The sequence below is a fragment of the Orycteropus afer genome, unplaced genomic scaffold (assembly GCF_000298275.1).
Source record: "Orycteropus afer afer isolate SDZICR_OR568_19922 unplaced genomic scaffold, OryAfe1.0 scaffold00008, whole genome shotgun sequence".
In the NCBI taxonomy this organism is placed as follows: Eukaryota; Metazoa; Chordata; class Mammalia; order Tubulidentata; family Orycteropodidae; genus Orycteropus; species Orycteropus afer.
Genome location: NW_006921595.1, coordinates 4595099 through 4599829, shown reverse-complemented (window position 1 = coordinate 4599829; position 4731 = coordinate 4595099).

Here is a 4731-nt window from a genome sequence, read left to right as displayed (position 1 = left end):
TGTGTTAATTGGTTTCCCTTTTCTTTGTTGAAGAGGGTCTGTGCAATCCTTCTGCCTAGTCCGCCATCTTGCCCCGCCTCCCTGATGTTCTGAAACATTTTTTGTGACAGAGAATGCCATGCCATTCCATTCCTCTTCAATTTGTCATTCCCAGCACAGTAGAGCATATGGTTGGTAGATTATTAATGGCCAAAACCAGTCCATTTTAGCTCACTAATGCCTAGGATATCAATTTTTATGTGTGTCATTTCATTTTTAACAACTTCCAGTTTTTCTAGATTCATACTTCATACGGTCCATGCTCCAATTATTAATGGATTTTTGCAGCTATTTCTTCCCATTTAGAGTCATGACACATCAGCAAATGGAGGTCCCAAAAGTTTTACTCCATCCACAGCATCAAGATTGACTCTACTTTGAGGAGGCAGCTCTTCCCCAGCTGTGTTTTGAGTGCCTCCCAACCTGACGGGCTCATCTTCCAGCACTATGCTGGACAATGCTTCAGGGCTATTCATAAAGTTTTCTAATAATATGAGAAAGTGTTTCACTTCTATTCATAAGGTTTTCACTGGCCCATTCTTTGAGAAGTGGATGGCCCCTTCCTTCTTCCAAGTCACTCTTAGTCTGGAAGCTCCACTGAAATCTGTCCACCATGGGTGACCCTGTTGGTATTTGAAATACCAGTGGCATAGCCTCCAACTTCACAGGAACACACAAGCCACCATAGTATGACAAACTGAGAGAGGAGTAGTTGACCCTACCCTGGGTTTCTTTATGAATCCTAAAAATGGTAAAATTAATTTTTCTTTGTTTTTCTAGCAGTTCCTAGTTGTGGTTAATGAAGGGTTTTTCACAATTGCTCTCTTATAAACTATAGTTCTTCAGATAACTCTTTTAAAAGGAGCCTGTGGGACAACAAAAATGGCCTATTTTGAACATGCCAGGTGTTCTCACACTTGGAGTCATCCAGCCTGTGACCCTGGGCCCTTTCTCAGGATCCCTGTGGTTTGCTCCTATTTTCCAAGATAAAGCACATCTCAGAAACTTCTGGTGCCACAGATAGATATGATCGTGCTTGACCTCTTTATCCTTCAAAATGTCCAGATCCAGTCTAGTAAGAGTTGCCAAATGATTTCAATAAAAATACTGGAGCCCTATTTTTAAGTTTGGTATTTTATCAATTTGTTTCTTAGGTAGAAAACCTAGGGACCGTATTTGAAGAGGAAGCAGAAGAGGAGCTATATTCATGATGATGATTATAATAATGTCTATATACTGCATTAAAGAGCTCTGTTGATGCAGTGGCTAAGGCATTTGGCTGCGACCAAAACATTGGCAGTTCAAACCCACCAGCCGTTCCACAGGAGGAAGCTGTAGCAGTCTGCTTCCATAAAAATGTGCAGCCTTGGAAATCTTATGAGGCAGTTCAACACTGTCCTATAATGTCACTATGAGTCAGAATCAACTCAGTAGCAGTGGGTTTATATAACCAAAAAAGTACCAAACTCACTGCCGTTGAGTAGGATCCGACTCATAGCAACCCCACCTTGAGTTTCTGAGGCAGTATCATTACGGAAGTAGATTGTCCAACTTTCCTTCCTAGGAGTGGCTAGTGGGTTTGAACCACCAGCCATCTGGTTAGCGGTCAAATGCTTTAGGCACTATGCCACCAGAGCTATAAGAACTCAAAAAGGCTTCTTATTTTACTGGAATTCTTTGAGATTAAGTAGAGCAAGTGGTATAATTCAAATACTACAGATAAGATGAAATAGGATAAAGCATAGCAAATTTAAGGTCATATAGTCAAGTAAGATTGATACAACGACTGCACAATGGGCTGAAACATGGCAATGATTGTGAGAATGGGTTAGGACTGAACAGTGCTTCCTTCTGTTGTACATATGATCACTCTGAGTTGGAACTTACTCAACAGCACCTACCAACAACAGTAGCCAATAGGGAATGAAGAAGAGCTAAAGTCCAGATGTTCTAGTCCCGATCTGGCTCCCCTTTCAATGCACCACCTTCTCCTTTCAGAGGAGAATGAAGGGAGCCTTGGGCAGGGTCTGGACCATGCTAATGCAGGAAGCACTGAAAGGCCAGGAGTATGTGGGAGCCTCTTCAGCTCCCCTTCAATCCCAAATGAGCTCCACTACTGATCTCCTTTGGAGAGCGGAGCTCCAGATCCACCTCAAAACTGACTACACCTCTATTCAGATAAAAATTCTCACTTACAGGGAGCCCTTGGTTTCGTCCTACATGATCAGACTCCTTGGACCCTGGCTGGTGTTACATGTTTCTCTGCTGCTTCTAAGCACTATCTGCAGTATGTGCAGTGTTCAGACATGGGCTCTGGGTCAGACTACCTGGAGCCCTGCCCCACCTATCCTCCAAGTCTGACTTGGTCCCAGGGCCTCACTCAGTCTCTATATTAGGGGCAATAGGTGGTCCAGTCCTCACCATCATGGATTGGTGCTGGCGTCTGTTTTTTGGTTGGTCTCCAGTTGTTTATCCCCTGAGTCATTGTTGTGTTGGCCCATATTTCCCACAGCAAGATTGCATAAGGACTGACTTTCTCCCACTTACTTTCATGATTCCCTGGATGCACAGAAATCATTCTTTTACCCACAGGATACTTTTCAGCTGTATAACATCTGTCCTCATTTATGTACCACCTTCGGAGCCTGTTATTGTGATGTACTAGGGCATTCTAGCTCTGGTAGCATAGTGGCTAAGGCACCTGACTGCTAATCAGAAGATTGGCAGTTCAAACTCACCAGCCACTCCTCAGAAGGAAGATGGGGCAATCTACTTCCATAGTGATACTGCCTTGGAAACCAAAGGAGGGGTTGCTATGAGTTGGGTCCGACTTGATGGCATATAACAATAACAACAGGGCATTCTAGCTTCTCTGCGACTGTCTTAGCCAATTGCCTAGGCACACCAGGCAGATGTCTCCACTCTGGAATCGCCCCCTGGTTCCTTGACTCTACCCAGAACAGGCAGGTGCAACCCCTCTACCCTCCTATTTCCTAGTGCCTAGAGGTGAGTAGGGTAAGGGTACCTCCTTGGCAACCCCCAGCTTCTCATACCTTCCCATCACCCTTCACTGGTTCTGCTAGCTTTCCCCAGCCTATGGGACTTTGTCAGAGCCTCCACTTACTCAACATCCAGCCTTCCCAGTCTTTAGCCCATGCCTGGGTCCAAGCTTTTGAAACAGAAAACAGTTAATTTCTTTGTTTTCTGACATTGTATTGAGTCATCCCTTCTCATGAGGTAAGGCAATGAAAGCAGTAGTCCTGGCTGATTGCATGGTCCAAGGGTTATCTGGTACAGGGACAAATTATAAAATGAGCACACTGAAGGCCCACTGGAGTTTGTTCTTAAAAATTCTCCAAACTCTAGTGTTCCAAGTCCACGGGTCAGTAGAAGTCCAGGGAGAGAGAAGAGACATAAATTAGTGAAAGAACAGAGCCCAACAAATTTGCAGATGGCTAAAACCTGATCCTTTGATATGCCCAGGAGATTTATATAATGTCAGGGATAGTTGAGGGTTAAGAAACCCAGAATGGTGGAGGGAACAAATTCAAAGAGGCTTTACCTAAGCTATAATTACAGAGAAAGGTAAAACTAAGTAACTGAACAGTGAAAAAATGTAAAACATGATCTGGTGAACAATAACTATCTTCATTAACCTGCTTTGGAAATCTAGATTTTCATATTTGGGGGTAAAATGGAATATTCTTATATAACAGTCTGTTAAAATGGGATGATTTGCACCTTAATTTTGACTGAGAGGAGCCCTAATGATGCTGTGGTTGTGCACTTGGATGCTAACTGAAAGACTGGCAGTTCAAACCTGTTGGCTGTTCCATGGGAGAAAGATGTGGCAATCTGCTTCTGTAAAGATTCTAGCCTTGGAAACTTCATGGGGCAGTTCTACTCTGTCCTGCAGGGTTGGTATGAGTTGGAATTGACTCGATGGCAATACATTTGGCGTTTTGGTTTCACTCCATATAGCAAATGTGCCATATCAGTATTTAGTGGGATACTGCCAGGCATAAGGGCAAAAGACTTGCACAAAAACTAGTTTGCGACCCTTAATCCTGCACCCATGTTAGGGGTATAACTAGGTAGAAAGAGATAATTTTGGTTCAAGCTGTGTGCCCTGTTCTCATTCTTACCTCTCCAGAGAGGGAGCTATGGAAAGTGTCTGCCTGTTTCCGAGGCCTGCAAGAGAGGCTTCAATTGGACCTCTGGAGGGCTTGCTAAGTGTCCTCTGTACTTTGGGGGACACAGTGGACTGGTGCCTGCCTCACATCTGGAAAATCTAAGGAGCAAATGCTTTGAGGTTACTGCACTGGGATCTGATAAAACCGAAAACCAAACTCACTGCCGTTGAGTCGATTCTGACTTGTAGTGACCCCCATTTGGGTTTCCAAGGCTATAAATCTTTGTGGAAGTAGATTGCCTCATCTTCCTTCCATGGAGTGGCTGGTAGGTTTGAATCCCTGACCTACTGGTTAGCAGTCAAATGCCTTATCCACTACATCATCAGAGATCTTTTGGTCAGAAATGTGACTGTTTTCTATGAACCAGATCTGGGACAGCCCCCAGAGACAGCTAGCATGAGATCAGCTTAAATCATTTCCAGTGGAGCCTTTTGGAGCCTTAAGTTATAGCAAAAGGAGGCTAAGCCACCAGATATCATCTGAGCAACCCACATTTGCC